This window comes from Carcharodon carcharias, chromosome 4 (assembly GCF_017639515.1).
Source record: "Carcharodon carcharias isolate sCarCar2 chromosome 4, sCarCar2.pri, whole genome shotgun sequence".
In the NCBI taxonomy this organism is placed as follows: Eukaryota; Metazoa; Chordata; class Chondrichthyes; order Lamniformes; family Lamnidae; genus Carcharodon; species Carcharodon carcharias.
This window is the reverse complement of record NC_054470.1, coordinates 103,042,812-103,065,794: the sequence shown is the minus strand read 5'-3', so window position 1 is coordinate 103,065,794 and position 22,983 is coordinate 103,042,812.

Genomic DNA, 22,983 nt, shown 5'->3' with positions numbered 1-22,983 from the left:
CGTTTTGGAGGCCCCATCTTCAACTCTCTCCAACTTTCTCCTCCAGGTTGATATTCTCATCGGATGAAACGTGCTGAGCAGCTTGGTCCTCCTCCACTTCCGGTCCTCTATATGTGCTATGTTGCGGGGAATGCAGCACACCCTACAGTGATTCCAGAGACCTGTGTCGTGACTGCTTTCTTGTACTCCATTTACTTACTTTAAATATCAGGGTACACAAGCGTCAGTGGTAGGTAACAAACATACAGAAGGAATAGACTATGAGATATCTCAGACCTCGACTTTATAAAACTCATTAATGGTGTGTAAATGAATGAGTTTAATGAACTGACAACATATAGACCAAAGGGGCAGGATTTTTCAGTTTGCGTGCAGGGGCGGGCTTGACACGCTAATGGGTAAAATGACACGCGATGATGTCAGGCGTGCGTCCCGGTATCATTGCGCAGTCCCGCGATATTTAATTTGGTGGGTGTGCACCGGAGTTGGCTGACGACCTCTGAAATGTAAATGGCCTATTAAGGCCATTAAGAAAGTAATTAATGTCATTAGTGATGCGGCTCATCCAACCTTAAGGTTGGCGGGCAGACGAAAAAGCCAAAGAGCCTTCGCGTTTTTTTTAGCAAACCTCATCCACAAGCGGGATGAGGTTTCCTAAGGCTTTTATGAAATAATTTTTTTTTAAATTCCTGAATATAAAAACATGTCTCATCTCATGTGACACAGTCACATGAGGGGACATGTTTAAATACATTTTTAAACCTTTAATTTTTTGAACATCGATTCAATATCTCAGAGGCAGCTCTGTGCCTCTGGGAGATTGCTGCACTCTTTCGCACGCATGGACGTGGAAGAGCGCTGGCCCCAACTCTCCCTCCTCCCCCTGCCCACACAGGTAGTGCTCTACAGCTTGTGTCTTACGCTGGGCGGGCCTTAATTGGCCAGCCCGCGTAAAATGGAGGCGTGCAGCTGATTGCGGCGGTGATCAGCTCCCTGGCCGCTCCACCCGCTCCCGCCTGCCATCTGAGAAATTCAGGCCATGGACTTTAATATAAAGTGCAGAGTATAATAGATCTTTCATTTTTATTCTGTAAATTAAGGAGACCTGCATTTTGCAACATGTTATAATTACTTGTATGCTGAAATGATTGTAACTTTAGTCTTTTTTCATACTTCATTTTTATTTTATTCTAATTGTCTGTAACTAAGATTACTTGTTTTATTTGTATCGTCATCATAATTCAACACCTGCTGCCATTATGATTTTTCAATCAACCAATTATCTAATTATCTGTCTAACAATCGCACATTCTTGTCTTTAATGAGCTTCTCTTTTACTTGATCCAATCTGAACATTCAGGTAAATCATACTAGATGAATCTATTATGATTTACATGGGCCAGAATCTTTAGCTCGTCGGGCAGACGCACGCCTGATCCAAACGAGCGTAAAATGAGTGCTTTGGGTTTTTATGCTAAATATTCCCTTGGGGTCAGTACCATCAACCCAAAGGGCAGAATCTTCTGCGACGCATAAAACGGTGATGTCAGGCGTGCGTCCTAACACCACTGCGCTTCATTCTGATCCTCAGTTTGGCGGGCGCGCACCGGATCGTCTGTGCACTCGCTGAACTGTCAAAGACCTGTAAAGGCCATTAATGACCTAAGTAAAGTACTTGTCAGGGCTGCCTGTCCAACCTTAAGTTTGGTGGGGGGCAGGTGAAGAGCCCAGGCGGCCTTCGCATATTTCATGGAACCTCATCCACGGGCGGGATGAGGATTCATGAAGAGTTTATTAATTCAATAAAATGTTTCTTGAAAATTCATAAACACGTCCCAGCTCATGTGACAATGACACATGAGGGGACACATCTGAGTACTTTTTAAAACTCTTTTTTTCAGTTTTTCATTCTGAACTTAATCCGTGCCTCAGGGAGATTCCTGTGCTCTTTCGCATGCATGCGCCAAAGAGCGCCAGCCTCCTCCCACCCCCCCACCCCCCCCCGCACCAGTAGTGCTGAGCGCTTCTGGGTCTGCGTCACACTGGGCTGGCCTTAGTTAGCCCACCTACATAAAATGGCGGCATGCATCTGATCGCGGGCGGCAATCAGCTCCGTACCCGCTCCCAACCATCCTGCCCGATGGGCTGAAAATTCTCCCCGAAGAGTATATCAGCATGCACCCTGGAAACAGATGAGCAGTGTGTTCTGAGTTACAGGAAAAAGTGGAGCAATCATGTTACAGGCAGGAATAACTTGACACGCAGCAGTGAAGTAGGATTGTTGAATGATCCTCATTACTTCCTTGAGCTGTTGCAAGGGTAATAACAGTATGGGGCTGTCTGAGATGTAATGCATGCTTACCATTGTGACTTTCTCCCCCACTCCATCATCCATTGAGCTGGACAAGGGAGAAAAGGCATTGGAGGAGGATGGTATGGACAGCCTTGAGGCTGAGTAGACCAAGGAGGGATTGTGCACCAACAACATGGAAGATGTCAATTGTAATGTTGATTTTAGGCTGTGGGTGGGGGTGGAAATCAAAATAGACCGATTCAAGCATGAGGTTTTGGGAAAGATGGACACAGATTTAAGAGGGGACAACACATATGAGCATCAATTTACATTTGTGCTTTGGTTTACCTGTTCTTTATAATTTCGTCAAGAGCAGCACACAGACACACGGCTAAAGTTGGGGTTTATAAACATAGGGTGGGATCAATGCCAATGGCAGCTTTTCATGCCGTATCTTCACAATCCTGCCTCATTAATCACGCATTCCAGGGAAAAACGGCATTTCGATGGCGGGCAAGCTCTCATTCGCCCACCATGCCAGCTTTCTCACACCGGGTGTCATATATAAAGTGCAGCCATGTGCACATCTCTTTGTGCTTCCAGCTCAGGGCTGCTGCACAGAAGACATAGCCTCGAAAGGCAAGGAGACTGCAGGTCCCCCCAATTCAGTGACACATCATTGGGACACAATGGAGGTCCACCCTGATGCCCTCTACCCCCGCTCTGGCTACAGGAGGGGCAGTAAAATCACCAAAACGTCTTGGGACGCAGTGGCAGTGGTGGTCATTGCCAACACCATGCAAAAGAGGATAGCCGCCCAGTGCCAAAAGGGGGTGAATGATCTCCTCCATTCAGCCAGAGTGAGTTACTTTTCTCATCACTCTCAACTCACACACTCAAAAACCCATCACACATCCACAGGACCCTGACTCATTGCCAGATCACGGGGCATCACAATTCATTCTCTCACACACACCTCCATTGTCCTCATCTGGTCCACGGCACCACTCACCACCTACACTTGCCAGGCATCCTTATCATCTGGCCTGGCCGGCGTCCTGCTTACACTCTGTCTATATTCATGCAGGACAAGCTGGCACACAACAAGAGGGAGTGGTTGCAGACTGGTGGAAAAATTCCCAACATCAAAGTTGTAACAGACTTCGCAAATAAAGTCATACAGCTGGCCGGTGGAGGAGTGGAGCATTCCTACGCAAACAGTGAGGTTGACACTACTCTACCAAATGAGTGTCCAGCAGTGCAACATCCATCAGACAACTATGCTGTGAGTGATGTGCCCTGTTTCACAGGCCACTGTCATGCATTAATTATCTCTTTTTGCTTTCGCAGGCACATCTGGGAAATGGCCAGCAGAGTCCATGACCCAGGGCCTCCAATCAAGATGGAAGACATCTCGGAAGAGAAATCTGCTGAAACCCCAATTCCAGCCTATCGCAGCACTCACCCACACTCTCTACCTGCACAGGGACACACACCTCTGTTGAACCTAGTTCTAGAGTAGCCTCGGGGTCATAATCTGGTGAGCACATCGCACTGTCTGACCCACAGCAGGCGGTGGCAGGGACTTCCCAGGGTTTATGGCACTCGAAGGACAGCTGGAGGCCAGAAATCTGCTGAGTCCATGTCAGATGACAAGCCTCAGTTACTGGAGCTCCAAAGGCAAGCTCAGGAACATCAGGAAGAGATGTCCGCTGCACTCCTCAGATTGCAAGGCACAATGGAGGAGCCTGTCCATCTTCAGTTTGAGGTGCTAGCACTGACATGCCAATGCACCGAGGTCAACACTGGTAGGATGAGAGCCGCCATGGAGACCTTGGTCCAGGAAGTCATTCCTGCACTGCTGCCCAGGTAGAAATCCATCGCTGATGCCATATTTGGCCTCCAACAGATTCAACGTGATAGGGGTGTGGGGCAATTCGATCTCACTTCAGCTTCCCCTTCTCCTCAAGGAATCAGCTAGGGGTCCTCAGTCACCCATAGGGAAGAGAATCAGCAGGTACACACCCCGGGGCCATCCATCCAGGTGACTCCGGAAGCATCCATCCCATCTGAATCCCCTCTTCCTGTGACCTCAGCAGCTGCAGGTCTACAGGCCGAGGAGGGTGCCACTGCCACACAGCAAGATTCCAAAAACAAGGTGAGCCCCTCCAGGCGTCAGCCCTTCATTGGACACCTGTCAAGGTCATCACAGGCAGGATGTAGAAGTCAGCAGGCTTCTGACCTCCGCTGTGGATGTCGGAGGAGCACCAAGGCATAGCGGCAGGGTTAGTAAAGTTAAGAAAACATAATTGCACAGCCTGGGCCCAGGTGTTAATCACTTGTACATAATGATCACTATTGTAAATAAACGCCTAAGAATGTCTCTTTACCTATGGCTCCTTGTTATGATGAGTAGCGTTCTTGTCACTCAGATATGAAACCTTGGTTCCTGCAGAAGATAAAGGCAGGTGTTTCAGTCCAGGGCTTTTTCCGTATGCAGTGTGTAACCTTCAGAACAAAGTGAAGGTCTGACCTCACACTACCTGGACACATTACTGATGCCTGCACCTTGATGGTGCTTATCATTGTTGTCAGAATGCCGTGGGTGGGTGTCACAAAGTTCCCGCATTCTCTCTGTGTGCTCTCAGCAGCTTTTATGTGGGGCTGGCCCCCATCTCTTCAGCATTTGTGACAGGTGACGCTGTGTTCCTGAAGGAGTCAGGTGCTGAAGGTTGACAAAAGATCAGGTGCATTTAAAGTTTCATGGCTAGGTCTCCATGATATGACCTTGATCACAAAGTACCAAGTGAGCTGTCCTCAGCCAGACAGGAGTCAGATATTCACAAAGGCAATGTGAAAATCTCTGGAGCATCCTCACTGCATTTTGTCATCATCGTCCTAGGATCTAGCAACTATTTGGGTCTTCGCTGCATCTCCATGACAAGAGCCTTATCAGAGAGGGTATGTGCATTGCCATCAACCTGACTGGAGTCAAACGTTGACAGATGCAATGTGAGGATTTATGTCATCATCATTCTCCATGAACCTAGCAGCTATGAGGGCCTCCCGAGGCACCTACCTCGTCTAGCCAGTGTAAAGTCCTTATCACTAGCATCCTTGCCTTCGAGGACTTCCTCACCCTTTTCCCCAGTGATATCCTTGGTGGGGGGGGACGTCCAGCTCCTCCACCTCCTCCTTAGCCAGCTCCTCTCCCCATCGCAGCACCAAGTTGTGAAGGGTGCAACAGACCACACCCTCACTGGACGGTATTGCAGGGCTCCACCAGGCTGGTCCAAGCACCGGAACTTCATTTTCAACATTCCGATGGTTTGCTCTGCTAAGATACAAGTTGCAGATGAGCCTCGTTATACCTTCTCTCTGTTGCAGTCTGAGGCTGCCACATGGATGGCAGTTGTGACCTCTGTGGGTAGCCCCTGTCCCCAAGGAGCCAACCCTGCAGCCTCCCTGGATCCTGGAAGATGTCAGGGATCTGAGACCTACTGAGAATGTAGGAGTCAGGGAAGCTTCCTGGGGATTGTGTGCAAACCAGTAGGATGTGTTTGTGGTGATCGGACACCAGCTGAACATTCAGCAAATGGAAGCCCTTGCAGTTGGCATAGTTGACCCCTTGTTGCCATCTGAGTGCCATGTGAATGCAGTCGATGGCACCCTGAGCCTGTGGGAAACTTGAGATCTGGGAAAATCCCAGCGCTCTTGCATCCTGGCTCTCTTGGCTCCGTACAAAATGAACAAAGTTGTGTGCCCTCATGAAGCTGGTGTCCGTGACCTCATGGATGCATTTGTGGGTGGAGGCTTACGATATCCAAAGAGGTCACCTGTGGAGCCCTGAAAGGAGCCACTAGCATAAAAATTGAGCGCCTCAGTCACTTCATGGCCACTGGTATTGGATGTTCCCCATGTATTTGTGGCAACAAATCCTGCAGCTGATGGCAGATGTGACTGACCAGTTCCCTACACATGTGTAGTCTTCAGCGACACTGGTTCTCGGTCATCTGCAGGACTGAAAGGTGGCATTTGTAGACCTTGAGTCTAGCTAGGCACTGACCAGCAGCAGCTCACTGTGGATCTTCAGCAGTGTGTGCAGGGGCCCTATCCACCCCTTTCTCCTGAGGTTGCTGCTCCTCCCCCTGCCTAGCCAGGCACCTCTGTTGCTTTTTTCTATAGTCTCTGCTCTCTGTAAGCCATGAGGCATACAGCTGGGTCAGCAGGCTCCATGCTCCTGATGTATTCCTCCTGCAGGATGAAAGAGAGAGATGTGTGGGTTAGCATGGGTGTGCTAAGAACCTCACTTGGTTAAGTTTGAAGGCCCCTTAATGCATCCTGGAGAGTGCTGGCCACCACTTGGATGACTTGTCCAACATGCACAGTTGTCCAACTGTTCTGCAGTCCACCAAAATGCTCATTACTTTGCAGTCTGTGCCCAAGGGATGAAAAGTGCAGGAGCACTTGGTGGCTCTTTCAGGCCTCTGTGTTGCTTTGGTGGGCAGATAAGCTCGAGACCCGACTACAAGTATGTCAATGTGGCTGCTCCTGAACTGTCTCAGCTGCGGGGGAATGGTCACTTTACGCAAGGTTTCCCTAATGCGTGGCTACTTCTCTCCCCACCAACCCCACCACACATGCTTGCACACTACCATCAACCAGAGTGCTGCCCTTGCCACACCCGCCCCCGACTCACCTCAAACGCTGTGCAGCTCTTGACCCCACCCTCCACTCGACTCAGCTGGAGTGCAGCCCTTGCGCTGGCACGGTACTGTCATCCAGCCAGGAAAAAACGATGTGCCTGTGCCCTCGCCCGAATGTGCGGTGCCTCAGCCTTGGGGTCTGACGAGTGACCCTTGTGAGCGCTGCGCAACGTTATTGTGCACTCATCTTCGAGTTCCCCTTGAAGTGCGGCTTGCCAGCTGCACACCTTATCAATGCTGTTGTGAAACATGTCAGCATGCAATCATGTTGACATGCTTAGATGATCCAGCGTTGGGGGATGAATCCTGATGAGCTGGGCTTATAGTGATATGCAGATGTATTATAATGAAGTTCCTGATGTCCGACTGCATGAAAAGCGGACCACCATTGATGGGCAGAGTGGGCGATTGCAAACACGTTTTTCAATGGCATGAATCCGAGTTTTGGCCTTCCTGTCATATTGTCCAGTCACGCCCGCCATGGCACCTGCCACCAGCAGACATGGATGATTCCGCCCCTAAATTTGGAATGTTTACACCAGAAAATATGTCTTGGGAAAAGGAAATAGTCTTCGCCTTGCTGCCAAGATGGACTGAGATCACACCGCAGCATTAATATGCTCTTTAAAGGTTTTTAATATTGACATGGCATATTGCAATTTCCATACAAGGGAACATATGACATGGTTAGTGACTATGGTGTTAGCAAATATTTTATCAGAGGAAGTGAGGAAATATGGATGAATTTTCATCATACACCTTCAATCAGGGGTCATTTTTTTTCAAGGGCTCCTTTTGAGATTTTCTTGAAGGCTATTTGTTTTTATTTTCAGGGCTTACTTTTTAACTTTCTGGGGCACCTTTTTCATTCCCACTAGCTCCTTTGTTAGATGAGGTATTTAGGTATTAAGTTTCATACTCATTAACTCTTTTATTCGGTATTATGCAGTTACCTAGCAACATTACCTTCTGTATTTGCGTTTAACTTTTTTCAGTGTTTTCTCCTTTGGATGGACAAGATAGCACAAATACCAACTGGAACAATTCTATAATATGTAAAAGCTCAGCCAATCTCAAGAGAACAATGAATTAGATGAAAATAAAATGCTAGCTATGTGCCAATGCTCATTTAAAAATCTTATTTTGCCAAGTAACACCTTTATTAGCAACACATGGCTTATTAAATAATGATTCAAACAAAACCAGAGCAGAGAAAACATGGAAAGTGAGTAACAGCAGGTTTAATTGAAATATACATGTCTATCCTAAGAGAAGCAGCAAATACTTAAAAAGCTAACATTAGTTTTCCTTTCATTTACCTTCTGTTACCATCAAGGCTGTGGACCATTGCATTTGTATTAAATCAGCAAAGTGACCTCAGCATTTCAACATTTCAGCTTTTCATGCAGCTAGCACATGTAATACAGAATGAAGTCCTCACAGTACTAACAACAGAACATGACCTTGCTGGATTATGGACGTCACGGTTCAATAAAAGGAAGCAAAGTCACCACCCATGAGGAAAGGCCGCTTGCTCTGCCATCTGAAAAGTCTTTGTTCATTGCCTAAATACAATTCCCAATTTACATTAATAAACTAAGATCAAATTTATCTAAAATTCCAGCTATTTAGGCTCATAGATGCCTACAGCACAGAAGGAGGCCATTCAGCCCATCGTGTCCGTGCCAGTCAACAAAGATCTGGTTACACTAATCCCATTTTCCAGCACTTGGCCCATAGTCCCGGAGGCAATGCAACGCAAGTAAATGGGCAGAATTTTCTGGCAGGTGTGAAAGGTGGCGTGTGTGGAGAATGTGGTGTAACCTGCTTCATAATGTTGTGAAGGCAGATCGCGATTGTCCGCTCAGCCCCCCTGGTGGCGTTTGGCCTTCGGTTGGCGGGGAGCTAATTGTAATATGTCAGCATATAATTGAAAGGCCATCCCGCCAGGCTCTTGGAACCCCGCCATATCGTCTGTCCACGTTGGCGGGAAAGTACGCCAATGTGTTTCACAACAACACGCAAGCGAAGTGCACTTGGCGGCCTTCACTTTGGAGGAACTGAGGTGAGTGAGCATCAGTGTTCTCAACAGCTCGCCTGTTGATTACAGGCCTCAGTGGCGCCAGGGGGTAGTGACAACTGGTGCCTGACCCTGGAGGCAACTGCCGAGGCGGGCGGGGGGGTTGGTGTCTGGGGGCAAGTCCTGGCCAGCCTCGGAGGCGACTGCTGAGGGATGTGGTGTCCAGGAGCAAGTGCTGGCCAGCCTTGGAGGTGACCATTGTCGGTGGGGAGGTGTCAAGTGCTGCTCTGGCGCTGCATCCCATGCACAGGCAATTGAGCTGAGGGGAAGGGTAAGCGAGGGAAGTGGCCACGCATTAGGGATACCTATATAAACTGACCATGCCTCTGCAACTGAAACAGATCAGGCACAGCCACAGTGAAATGATTGGGACAAAAACAAAAATACCTGGAAAAACTCAGCAGGTCAGACAGCATCTGCGGAGAGGGACGCAATTGACATTTCGAGCCCATATGGCCCTTCATAAGACATATAGAAATGAGATGAAATATAAGCTGGTAGGAGGGGGTGGGACAGGAGAGCTCGATAGGGGGCTAGTGATAGGTGGAGGTCAAGAAGAGACTGCCAAAGATGTCATAGACAAAAGGACAAAGGGGTGTTGACGTTGGTGATATTATCTAAAAGGAGTGCTAGTGGGGACATTAAGAGAAGCAAGTTAGCGGCAGATGGCCCTAGTGCGGGTGGGGTGGGGGGAACGGATCGAAATGGGCTAAAAGGTGGAGATGAAACAACAGATCAAAATAAATTTAAAAATAGGGAAGAGAAAAAAAAAGTTGTAAAAAAAAACTAAAAAATTATAAATTATTGGAAAAAGGGGGATCAGAAAGGGGGTGGGGATGGAGGAGAGAGTTCATGATCTGAAATTGTTGAACTCAATATTCAGTCCGGAATGCTGTAAAGTGCCTAGTCGGAAGATGAGGTGCTGTTCCTCCAGTTTGGGTTGTGCTTCACTGGAACATTGCAGCAGGCCAAAGATGGACATGTGGGCATGAGAGCAGGGTGAAGTGTTGAAATGGCAAGCGACAGGGAGGCCTGGGTCATGCTTGCAGACAAACCGAAGGTGTTCTGCAAAGTGGTTACCCAGTCTGCATTTGTTCTCTCCAATGTAGAGGAGACTACATTGGGAGCAGCGAATGCAGTAGACTAAATTGAGGGAAGTGCAAGTGAAGTGCTGCCTCACTTGAAAGGAGTGTTTGGGCCCTTGGACGGTGAGGAGGGGGAAGTAAAGGGGCAGGTATTGCACCTTCTGTGGTTGCATGGGAAGGTGCCATCGGAGGGAGTTGAGGTGTAGGGGGTGATGGAGGAGTGGATCAGGGTGTCCCGGCGGGAACAATCCCTGTGGAAAGCCGCCAGGGGGGTTAAGGGAAGATGTGTTTGGTGGTGGCATCATGCTGGAATTGGCAAAAATGGTGGAGGATGGTTCTTTGAACGCGGAGGCTGATGGGGTGATAAGTGAGGACAAGGGGGACCCTATCATGGTCCTGGGAGGAAGAAGAAGGTGTGAGGGTGGATGTGCGGGAGATAGGCCGGACAGAGTTGAGGGCCCTGTTAACCACCGTGGGTGGAAAACCTCGGTTAAGGAAGAAGGAAGACATGTCAGAGGAACTGTTTTGGAAAGTGGCATCATCAGAGCAGATGTGACAGAGGCGAAGGGACTGAGAGAATGGGATGGGATCCTTATGTGAATCGGGGTGTGAGGAGCTGTAGTCGAGGTAGCTGTGGGAGTCGGTAGGCTTGTAATGAATATTGGTCCACCAACTATTTTTTTCTCTTCCCTCCTATTTTTAAATTTATTTCGATCTATTGTTTCATCTCCACCTTTTAGCCCATTTCGATCCCTTCCCCCCACCCCACCCGCACTAGGGCCATCTGCCACTAGCTTGCTTCCCTTAATGTTCCCATTAGCACATCCTTTAAATGATATCACCACCATGAACACCCCTTTGTCCTTTTTTCTATGACATCTTTGGCAGTCTCTTCTTGGCCTCCACCTATCACTGGCCCCCTATCGAGCTCTCCTCTCCCAGCCCCTTCTACCAGTTTATATTTCATCTCATTTCTATTTGTCCTAGTTATGATGAAGGGTCATATGGACTCGAAATGTCAACTGTGTCCTTCTCTGCAGATGCTGTCAGACCTGCTGAGTTTTTCCAGGTATTTTTGTTTTTGTTCTAGATTTCCAGCATCCGCAGTATTTTGCTTTTATCTTAGTGATATGATTTGGGTTGGACTTCTAGCCTGCTTGCCCATGCAAGCAATGCGGAGGCACCAAAGGGATAACAAACGCTCCATAACTTACAATCCCCCTCAACCTCTGGCACAGACTTCAAGTCCGCCACCATTTTATTGGACTGTGGAACAGTTGGACTGCACACGTTGTACGATCTTCTCGCCAATGCTGGCCATGTAGCAGTCACTGCTGGAGGTGCTCACAGTCCTGTGCAATCTCAGTATCTCGATTTGGACCAGTGTCCCCCATGTTGCAGGTTGACAGGGCAGCCATGCAATGCACTCATCTCTGACCATCTGAACGGTGATCAGCACTCTCCGGGAAACAGTAAGGGGCAGTCACACAGGGCCAGGAAAGGTGCTAAGTACAGCCATGCTAACCACGTCTCACTCTCTCTTTCATGCTGCAGGAGGACCACGTCAGGATCATGGATCCTGGTGACCTAGCTGTATGCCTGATGGCCTAGAGAGACCGTAGAAGACAGAGGAGACAGTGACTGAGGCACCTGGCCGCGCAAAGGCAGGAGCAGCAACCTCATGAAGAAGGGGCAGCAGGAGCTCCCACACATAGTGTCCAAGAGCAACAGTGAGCTGTGGCTGGTCAGCACCTAGCGACACCCATGGTCTATAGACACCACCTTCCATTCCTGCAGATGACTGAGAACCAGTGTCGCAGATGACTATGCATGACTAGGGACCTGGTGGCTCACATCTGTCACTTACTACAGGACTTGACGCCAAGGGGACATGGAGGGCATCCACTGCCTGTTCTATGAAAGTGTCTGCGGCGCTCAATTTCTATGCCAATGGCTCCTTTCAGTGCTCCACAGGTCACCTCTTTGGGATTTTACAGTCCAGCACCCACAAATGCATCCATGAGATCACGGATGCCATCTTCTCCATGGCACACAACATTTTGCATTTCGCCCGGGACCGGGACAGTCAGGGTACAAGAGCCATTGGATTCAGCCTGATCTTGGGATTCCCATAGGTGCAGGATGTGAGTGACTGCACTCATGTGGCACTCAGGTCTCCCTCACTACATTCGGTGGACTTCATCAACCACAAGGGCTTTCACTCACTGAACGTGCAGCTGGTCCGCGACTACCAGAAGCACATACAGCAGGAATGTGCATGGTTTCCGGTGAGTGTGCACGATGCCTACATCCTGAGTCACTCACAGATCCCTGCAGTCTTTCAGGGTCCACAGAAGCTGCAGGGATGGCTCCTCGGGGACAAGGGCTACCCACGGAGGCCGTGGCTGATGACACCTGTGCAGCGGCCTCAGACAGCAGCAGAGCGACACTGCAATAAGGCTCATACAGCAGCTCGCAACTTGGTGGAGCAGACCATTGGGATGCTGAAGATCTGGTTCCAATGCCTGGTGGAGCCCTGAAATACAGTCCACAGAGGGTATCACGCATCGTCATAGTCTGCTGCACCCTTTACAACCTGGCACTGCAACGGGGAGAGGAGCTGGCTGAGGAGATGGAGGAGCTAGAGGTCTCCTCGGATGAGGAGGAAGCTGATGGGGATGAGGGTGAGGAGGTCCTCAAAGATGGCAATGACAGGGATGAGGCATTCCCACTGGCCAGACGAGGCAGGCACGCTTGGGAGGCCATCATATCTGCCAGATTTGTGGAGGATGATGACGACATGCAGTGAGGTGACCCCATAGACTCTCACACTGCAGTTTGAAAGTTTGACTCCAATCTGGCTTATGGAAGCGTCAATACCCTCTGTGTGGACGCTCCTGTCATGGAAACGCAGTGGAGGATCTAATAGTCGCTCGATCACAGGAGGATGATGACAACCTGCAGTGAGGACACCCTATAGATCTTCACATAGCCTCTGAGAATGTCTGAATTCTTCTGGCCGAGGGCAGCTCGTTTGCCCTCCATGATCAGGGCCATCTCAGAGACGCAGCCATGAAACTTTAGCCACATCTAATGCTGTGTCCACCCTTCAGCACCTCAGCCCTTCAGGAGCTGGTGCACAGTATCACTGGGCGCAGGTGCAGAAGAGATGGGTGCCAGGCCCACCTTAAAGGTGCTGAGAGCACACAGAGAATGAGAGAACTCTGTGGTGCCTGCCCACTACATTCAGGCAGCAATGACCAGCACTACCGAGGTGCAGGCATCAGTAATGTTTCCAGGGAGTGTGAGGATGGACCATCACTTTGGTCTGAAGGCTGTGCAGAGCACAGGGAAGAGGCCCTGGAATGAGACACCTGCCTTTTATCTTCTGCAGAAAGGTTCCACGTCTGAGTGACAAGAGCGCTGCTCATCAGAACAAGGAGCCATAGGCAGGGAGACATTCTTAGGAGTTTATTGACAATAGTGAACAGTATGTACAAGTGATCAACACCCATGGCCAGGCTTTGCAACTACTTTTACCTAACTTTCCTAATCCTGCAGCTACGTCTTGGTGCTCCCCGGCCATCCAGAGCAGAGGTGGAGGCAGCCTGCTGACTGTGACATCCTGTCTGTGATGATTTTGGCATGTATCCTCTGGAGGGCCGAGAGTTGGAGGGCCTTGGCCTGCTTTCGGGGTCCTGCTGTGTGGCAGTGGCACCCTCCTCAGCCTGTGAAGCTGGAGGTCACAGGATTCGGATGGGCCGGACACTCCCAGAGTCTGGATAGATGGCCCCGGATTGTGCACCTGCTAATCCTCCTCCGTTTGGGTTCTTGAGGTTCTCAGGCTGACTCCATGTGTGGAAGGGGTAGCTAGAGTGAGATCGAGCTGCCCAGCACCCCTCTCGCATACACACGGTTGGAGGCCAGCTATGCCATCAGCAATGGAGTTGAGCCTGCGCAGCAATACAGGAGTGACATCTTGGACGAAGGTTTCCATGGTGGCTGCCATCCTGCCAGTGTTGACCTCAGTGCATTGCAACGCCGGTGCTGTCACCTCAGCCTCCTCCATTGTGCCTTGCAATTTGAGGAGTGCAGCGGACATCCCTTCCTGATGTTCCCGAGTTTGCCTTTGCAGCTCCAGCAACTGTGATATGCCTGATTCCAGGGGCTCGTCATCTGACTCGGACTCAGCAACGTTTTGGTCTTCAGAAGTCCTCTGAGTGCTGGGGACCTGGGAAGTGCCTGTCTCCACCTTCTGTGGATCAGAAAGTGTGATGTTCTCACCAGGTTGTGATCCTGAGGCTACTCTAAAGCCAGTTCCCACTGAGGTGTGTGTCTCTGCCCTGGTGGAAGTTGTGGGCGAGCGCTGTGACAGGACTTCAGGGAGGGTGCCTCCAGGTTCCTCTTCAGAGGTTCCTTCGGGGCTTGATTGGAGGCCCTGGGTCATGGACCCTGTTGGCTGTTTGGCAGATATGCCTGTGAAAACAAGGGGAGATAATTAGTGCATGGCAGTGGCCTGTGAAACAGGACCATCACTCACAGTATGGTTGACTGATGGATGTTGCACTGTTGGATCCTCACTTGGTAGAGCAGCTCCGACCTCACTATCTGCACAGGACCAGTCCCAATCATTGCCGGGCAGCTGGGTGGCTCTGCTTCTGAATTCTGCCAGAACATTGACCTTTGTCATCCCTCCACCTGTCTGTGACTGTTCCCTCCTGTTGTGAGCCAGTTTGTCCTGCGTGGATAAAGATGGCGACAGTCTGCGTGCATGCCTGTCGGGCCAGATGATAAGTATACCTGGCCTGTGTGGGTGGTGAGTGGTCCCATGGACAGGATGAGGATAATGATGGTATGTGTGAGAGAGTGAATGGTGATGTCCCTTGCACTGGCAGTGAGTGAGGGCCCTGTGGGTATGTGATGGATTTGTGAATGTGTGAGTTGGGATTAATGAAAAGTGCCTTACCTTGGCTGAATGGAGTAGATCATTCATCCTTTTGCAGAACTGGGTGGCTGTGCTCCTCTGCAGGGCATTTGCACTGACCACCGCTGCCACTGCCTCCCAAGCTGGTTTGGTGATTTTGCTGCCCATCCTGTGGCCAGTGCGTGTGTAGAGCACATCCCGGAGGTCCTCCACGGCATCCAGCGGTCGCTTGAGGGACCTGGCGTTGAAGCAGGGGGGCTGCAGTTCTTTTACATTTCCTGTCCATGTCTCCTGGGCAGCAGTGGTGAGCTGGTGGCGTTGAGCGCTTTGCTGGCAGCTGCCTTTCAAAGATGGTGGCCGGCGTGATGCAACAGCGGGGTGATGGTGGATGGGCGAATGAGAGCCCGCTCACCATGGAACGGGCATGTTTTGTAGGAGTGAATAAATAGTGAGGCGGGTTCAGGGCGATACAACGTGAAAGTTCCCCATCTTCATCAGCGGCTAGGACTCCGTTTTACCTGCCTGCTACCGCATAGTGCAAGCCACCCAATAACTAAGTACTTTTTAAATGTTACGAGAGCTTCTGACTAAACCGCCCTTTCAAGCAGTGAGTTACAGACTCCCACCACCCTCTGCGTGAAAAAAGTTCCTCCTCAACCCCCCTCTTCTGCTTCTACATCTTACCTTATATCTATGCCCCCTGGTTATTCATCCAGCTACTTATGGAAAAAGTGCCTTCCTTTCCACTCTATCTATGCCCCTCATAATCTTATACACCTCACTCAGGTCCCCTCTCAACCTTCATTGCTCCAAAGACAGCAACCCCAGCCTATCCAATCTTTCCTCATAACTCAGACCTTCCAGCCCATTTCATGCAATGAAATAGAAATCAGGCATAAATAAGCAGTTTGGGGAAGTTGGTGAAAGATCAAATGAATCTGCATGGTTTTCTTCTCATTTCTCATTGCCCTCCCCAGACCCCACCACCCACCACCCACCACCCACCTCCACCACCACTACACAATTAAATTGTGATTGACCTTCTCCCTGCTGGCTGCTGCAGGCAGGCCCTCTGGACTTACTCCTGTCCCCCAATCTGAGTTTCCAGGTGCCTCCATCCTGTTTTTTTGCTGTAATTTTTTTTTCCCTACACCTCATACCAGTCCCGGAGGACGTCGAAAATGCAACTTGAACTGGCCGTTGCAACTCCAGAGAATTGGAATGCTCGAATCGAGCAGATTGCTGTCTAAGATAATTGTGCCAGCTCCTCCAATGATAGCTTCCTCCCTGCCTCCTGCACTTGCTGCTCCTCCAGTCATTGCTTCTGTCTCTGGCGGGGTGGGGCGGGAGGGGAGCCTGTGATTGGAGGAAATGGGGCAGCAGCATAGGGCCAGAACCTGTGATTGGAGGAGCAGCTCCTCACAGGTTCTGTCTCCCACACTCACTCGCTGCTCCTCCAATTAAGCTGGGTGTTGTTTTCCTGCTTCCTTCGCCTGTGTCTTCACTTCTACAAACCCAGGCCTGAGGCGCCATGATATACAGAACAGAGGAATCTTTCTTGAATCTGTCACCCATGTCTGTACCTTTTTGTAGGCTATTGGTGGCATTTCAGGGGCATATTTGCCTGCCACTCCCATTTATTTTGAACCTTGCCTACAATTAATTTACAGGCTGTTGTTGAGAAAATGGGCATGAGATGTCTACACTCTTGACAGGAGATCAGGGAAAGAAGGACTGGTAATGATTTAAGGAGAAAAATGAGAGCTCGTAACTTAAAACATGATTGATTCGGTGCTTAAATGTTGCATGAAAATTTATCCAGAAAATTCTTTTACAAACAAAGTTCTTTAAAAAAATTGACTTTATCGAGCTACATCTCCATAGACTGCTTGCAGGCTTTTCATTTCGGAATCAAGAAACCAAAATAACCACATTATCCAATTTTGCAATTTGTAAAACCCTACAGAAAACTATGTTTTCATTAAAACAATTATGATTCATTACGCTGTTAAAAAATGGATTCCAAGTTCAGAGATTGATAGCAATCAATGCTCTTCAACTAAAATGTCACTTGGTTGTACTTCAATGTATTTCAGTGTGCAGTAAATAGTATCATTTTATTTTACTGACCAAAATCATACCTTATACTGTGTGGTGGTGAGAACTAAAGCTCTAAATTAGCTGAGCTGTTACTTCTACTTCGTCCCCCTGTTCAAATAAATATTCTCTCCCCGCCTTGTCCCTCCTTCCCTCCTGAAGCTATTGACTTCTCGGTGGTGTGTGTTTCTACTGGCACCAGCTGCCTTCTGATACTTCAGTCAAACAATTGCTGTTTGTGCCCAAATCAAGACAGTGAAGCTGAAGCTGCTACTCACCTCCCCATGACCCCAGCTACATTCCTGGCACTTGGGTCATTTGCACGGAGGAGTTGGGGTTTGTGGGTTAGGTCATCATTGTCTAACAGCAAGTTGCATTAATATAAGGCTTTTAATGTAGTTAAATGTCCCAAAGCACTTCAGAAGCCGTTTGACACTAATACACCTCAGGGTGACCAATAGCTTGGACAAATAGGTAGGTTTTAAGGGCCACCTTAAAAGTGGAAGGAAAGGTAGAGAGGTGAAGAGCTTGGAGGAATAAAATTTGGAATTTTGTAATCCAGGTTTTAAAGCAAAAATATCAATTTTCAATTGCTATATACAGGATCTTGATCCAAAGAGACCTGCTAATATCACTTGCAGAATGTATATGTATATTTTTTTCAAATTTTCTAACCTATAAATTGAAAAGGTTGAAGAGCTGCTGAGGAATCAAGCTCCAGATCCTAAATTGTGTAAATTGTGAATATAATAAATACTGGTGAGATAAACAGTAAAATAAATAAAGAAAGACAGAGGATAGTGCCCTTTACAACCTCAGAATGCCCCACATCTCTTTGCAGCCGACAAAATGCTTTTAAAGTGTGCAGTCCCTGTTGTAATGCAGGAATGCAACCAATCTGTGCACACCAAAGTCTCACAAACTGCAACATGTTAAAAGACCAGATCAACTGGTTTTAGTGATTGAGGTTGAGGGATGAATATTGGCCAGGGTATCAGGGAGAATTCTTCTACTCTTCTTCAAAATAGTGCCATGGGATGTTTTATGTCTACCCTGAGAAGGCAGGCAGAGATTTGGTTCGATGTCTCGTCTGAAAATCAGTGTGTCCTACAGTTTTGCCAGTCTTGTTGTGCTCAAGTGTCTGGAAAGGAATTGAACCCAAAACCTACTGACAAGAAAGTTAAAGGAATATATTCTGTGAACTATTGACTGGCATAGTACTTGCTTTCAGCTCATCCTGCCGAGTAAAGACAATTTTCTTCTGTGGAAGCGAAGAGCTCCTTACATTCCTACTGTAGTGTGGGTTGGCATAGGTAAGGACATTAGAATTCATGAAGGGTCATACAAACTCGAAACACTAACTCTGTTTCTCTCTCCATAGATGCTGTCAGACCTGCTGCATTTTTCCAGCATTTTCTGCCTTTATTTTTATTACAGATTTCCAGGATCTGCAGTATTTTTCTTTTAGTTAAGGACATTAGGGGCAGGGTTTTTAGGTCAGTGTGCGGGTGTGATCGGCGAGTGGCTGGGGAACAGACCATCGACAGCCATTTCACGCTGGCTAGCCGATTAACGGCCAGCCAACTCGCATTTCTAGCAGGAAGCTTGCATAATAGCAACGCATATTGGAGCGTTTGGACCTGTGCGCCCCGTGGCTTTCTGTGATTGGAAGAGAGTGCCCTGGAACACATTACTGGTGGGCAAGGGCTCCAGCCAGCTATGTGAACTCATGAATATGTCCCTCTGATTTTTGTCAGCAACACTGAACATTATTAGTTTGTTCATAATCCAAAATAGATTCCTCGTGCAAGTTTGAGGCAGGCATATCATCGAGTACATTCCAACCCAGGCACACATTAGTAAATGATAAAGACCCAAGACAAAGGGAGCTAATTTCAGTTGTTTATTCCTGTGCATCTGAAAATATTTGCTGATTCATTTATATGAAGGGCTTTATAAAATGTTTTTGTTTCCCTTTAATGGGATGTGGGCATCACTGGCAAGGCCAGCATTTATTGCTGATTCCTAATTGTCCATGAACTGAGTGGTTTACTGGGCCATTTCAGGGGGGCAGGTTAAGTGACAACCACATTGCTTAGTTCTGGAGTCACATGTAGACCAGGCCAGGTAAGGGTATTAGAATTGATGAAGGGTCATATTGACCCGAAATATCAATTCTGCTTCTCTCTCTATAGTTGCTGTCAGACCCGCTGAGTTTTTCCAACATTTTCTGTTTTTACTTCTATTTCAGATTTCCAGTATCTGCAGTATTTTGCTTTTGTTCAAGGACATTAGGGGGCAGGATTTTTAGGTCAATGTGCAGGTGTGATTGGTGGGCCCAGGAGCGGCTGGGGAATGGACTGCCAACAGCGATTTCAGGCTGGCGAGCCAGTTAACGGCCAGCCAGCATGAAACATGCACTGAAAGGCTCAGCGCTGCCAGGGTGGGAGCAGGTGGGAGGAGGGCGTACGCTGAAGTCAGGCCAGGCCTGGGCCTACTCTCACAGAAAGCTCCCTGAAGGCAGAGAGCTGCTTCAGGGGGATGAAGACCTGAACAGCCTAAAACCAAGGTCACAGAAACCGGAAGAGCTTCATAGTCAGTCACCTGAAAATGTAGGTAATGAAAATGCTGTCCACAGGTAATTATTTTTATTTTAATTTAGCATGGAAACCTCACCCTGCCCATGACCATCTGCCAACCATAACATTGGATGGGCAATGAAAAATCTCTTTTAATTGTGCCATTAATGGGCTTAATTGCCCTCTTAATTATCACGAGTGCGCAATGATGTTGGGGTTCTCATCCAATGTCATCACACGCTATTTTACGTTCGAGCGGGTCGGGTGCACGCCCGCCCACTCAGCAAAAAATTCTGCCCTTGATTTCCTTCCTCAAAGAGCATTAGTTAAAACAAATTTTATTTTTTTTACAATAACCAATGATAGATATTATGATCATCATTACTGAGACTAGTGTTATAGTGTAGATTATTTTCTTATTAAATGAACTGAAAGTCCATTAGTTGCTTTAGTGGAATTTGAACCCATGCCCTCAGCACCTTAGCCTGGAGCATCCAGATTACTTGTCCTGTGGCATTACCATCACACCCACAGCAGAGTTTGTGTGGCTAAGTACACCTCTGTGTCCCGTGGTTTCCTAGATCTCTCCATTTATAGGCCTGAATTTCACGCTCCCTTGCCAGTGGATTTTTAGGCGGGGGAGCATGAAATTGAAGGAACAGGATTCCCTCGGGGTTCTCGCCTGCCCCGACCTCACAGCAATTTAACGCTGGGGCAGGCAAGGCATCGGACAGGACATCTGCCTTTGCCCCAGTTGGGGCTTGGCCACTGTAGTAAGTTTGTTGGATCCAGTGCCCCTGGTTTGTCGGGGCTAAAGGATCTGGGTTACATGCTTGTTTCGGAGTGACCGAGTTGGTTCAGTGACAGGAAACATAAGGAGATCATTCTTAGAATAAACACATGCTGTTTATTTACAAACTAATCTCAGCAGCCACACTTGTGTGCTCACTACATAAAACTCTGTCTTCACTCATCACATCTGTCTTCACCCAAGAGAATGAGGATGAAGGTATGGAGCTCGGGGAGAGAGACTGCGAGGTTCTTGAGCAAATTGATACAGGGAGTGACAAGGTGTTGGAGATGTTGGCAGGCTGATGATTTGTGTTCCAGACTGCTGAGGGAGGCAAGGGAGGAGATCGCAAGGGCTCTGACCCAAATTTTTAATTCCTCTCTGGCCACAGGGGAGGTGCCAGAGGACTGGAGAACAGCTAATGTGGTTCCATTATTTAAGAAGGGTTGTAGAGATAAGCCCAGGAACTATAGGCCAGTGAGTCTCATGTCAGTGGTAGGGAAACATTTGGAGAAAATTCTGAGTGAGAGAATCTATCTCCACTTGGAGAGGCAAGGTTTGATCAGGGATAGCCAGCATGTCTTTGTCAGAGGGAGGTCATGCCTAACAAATTTGATTGAATTTTTTGAGGAGGTGACCAGGTGTGTCGGTAAGGGTAGTGTAGTTGATGTAGTTTATATGGATTTCAGCAAAGCCTTTGACAAGGTCCCACATGGTAGATTTATAAAGAAAGCAAATACACATGGGATACAGGGTAATTTGATAAGGTGGATTCAAATTAACATAGTTGTACGAGACAGGGGGTACTCCCAGGCCTTCCCTCCCCTCGCCACCCTGGGACCCCTTAAACTTACCTTGCCTTCCAAGCCTGGGATTTAGGTTCAGGCATCTTCCTGAAGTTCTTCTTCAGTTCACTGCAGCTCTTGTCGCTGCGGGGAATGGAGAGCTGCCAACCAATCAGATTGGCTATCAGCTCCCTTGGACGAGACTTCCTCTTGATGAGGGTCAGAAGTCCTGCCTGCAGCCAATAGATGCTCATTCGAGCGTGAAATGGCGACGGGGCACTCGGAGTGGGCAGGGATGTGTTCCCCGCCACCTCTTCAGATGGCAGGAAGGGAAACCCCACGGCTCGAAAAATTCAGGCCATAGTTTTTAAGAAACAAGTTGACTTTTCCAATATGCCTTTTACTTGTGAAATGTTGCAAACCTGATTTTGACATTAAACAGATGCAATGTTCATATGTACGAACATTTATATGTTTGGGAGACTGTGAGAGAAGGGTTTAATGTGTTGGACTGAAGATCACCATTGACTAATATTAACAGTATTCCATTATCACGTTGCAGAAAACATACTGTAAAGATCAGTAGAATGGAGGCAGCAAAGCTGCCATACTGCCCTCTCTCCCACAGTCACTGTTCAAGTGCGGGGCTCCAATTTCCGGCGAAATTTGATTGGCAGCTGAAAATAAATTACTTCCAGCAAATCAAGATAAGGTTAAATGACAAGCCTAAAGCACTAGAGTTCCAATGTTTAACACTTGAAAGGGAAGCTAGGCATTTTCATGTGTCTAATGTAAGGCAGTATATATGCCTACCTGTATATGCTGCTTTACTGTCAAAGATAAATTAGAAACGCATGCAAGAGTCAGTGGAGTGTCAGGGTAACTTCCCTTGATGCCAAGGCAACATGACACCAAGGAGAATTACATTCTACTAAAAAGTAAGAACAAACTAGGGAATTATGAGGCACCATCGATAAGAGGTCTAGATAACACTAAATGTAAACAAAAAGGCATATTCAAAGCACATTCAGACTAAAGGAGTAGATGACAAAAAGGAATAGCTATAATGAGGAAACTGCACCAAAATGCAGGAAAACATTAATAGGCTGGCAAAGTGGGTAGATAAATGGCAAATAAATTTCAATGTAGCCAAGTATGAGACTGTGTGAATAAATAGGACATTTATTCACTTGACGTTCAGTCACTGACTGGGATAAATGAAAAAGTACATTTGGGGATACAGATACATCAGTCATTAAAAGTACCAACATAAGTTGTTAAGGCTTTAGAAACAAAAGTAAACAAAGTGCATTTCTAAAGGACTAGGATGTAAAAGCAGGGAGATAATGTCTAACTTAATATAAATCTCATTAGAGCGCAGTTGGAGTGGTGTGTGCAGTTTTGGTCTCCATATCGCATAAAGGGACACAGATGCACTGTAGAAAGTGAAAAATAGATTTATGAGGACCTTACCAGAACTGACAGGTTGCAACCATCAGGAAAGATTAAACAGGCTGTGGATCTTTTCTCTTGAAAAGAAAAGACTAAGGAAACCTGAAAAAGATCCTTAAAATTTGTAAGGAGATTTGACAGGGCAGATGTGGAGTGGCTGTTTCTACTTCTGGTAAGTCCAGCACAGAGGGC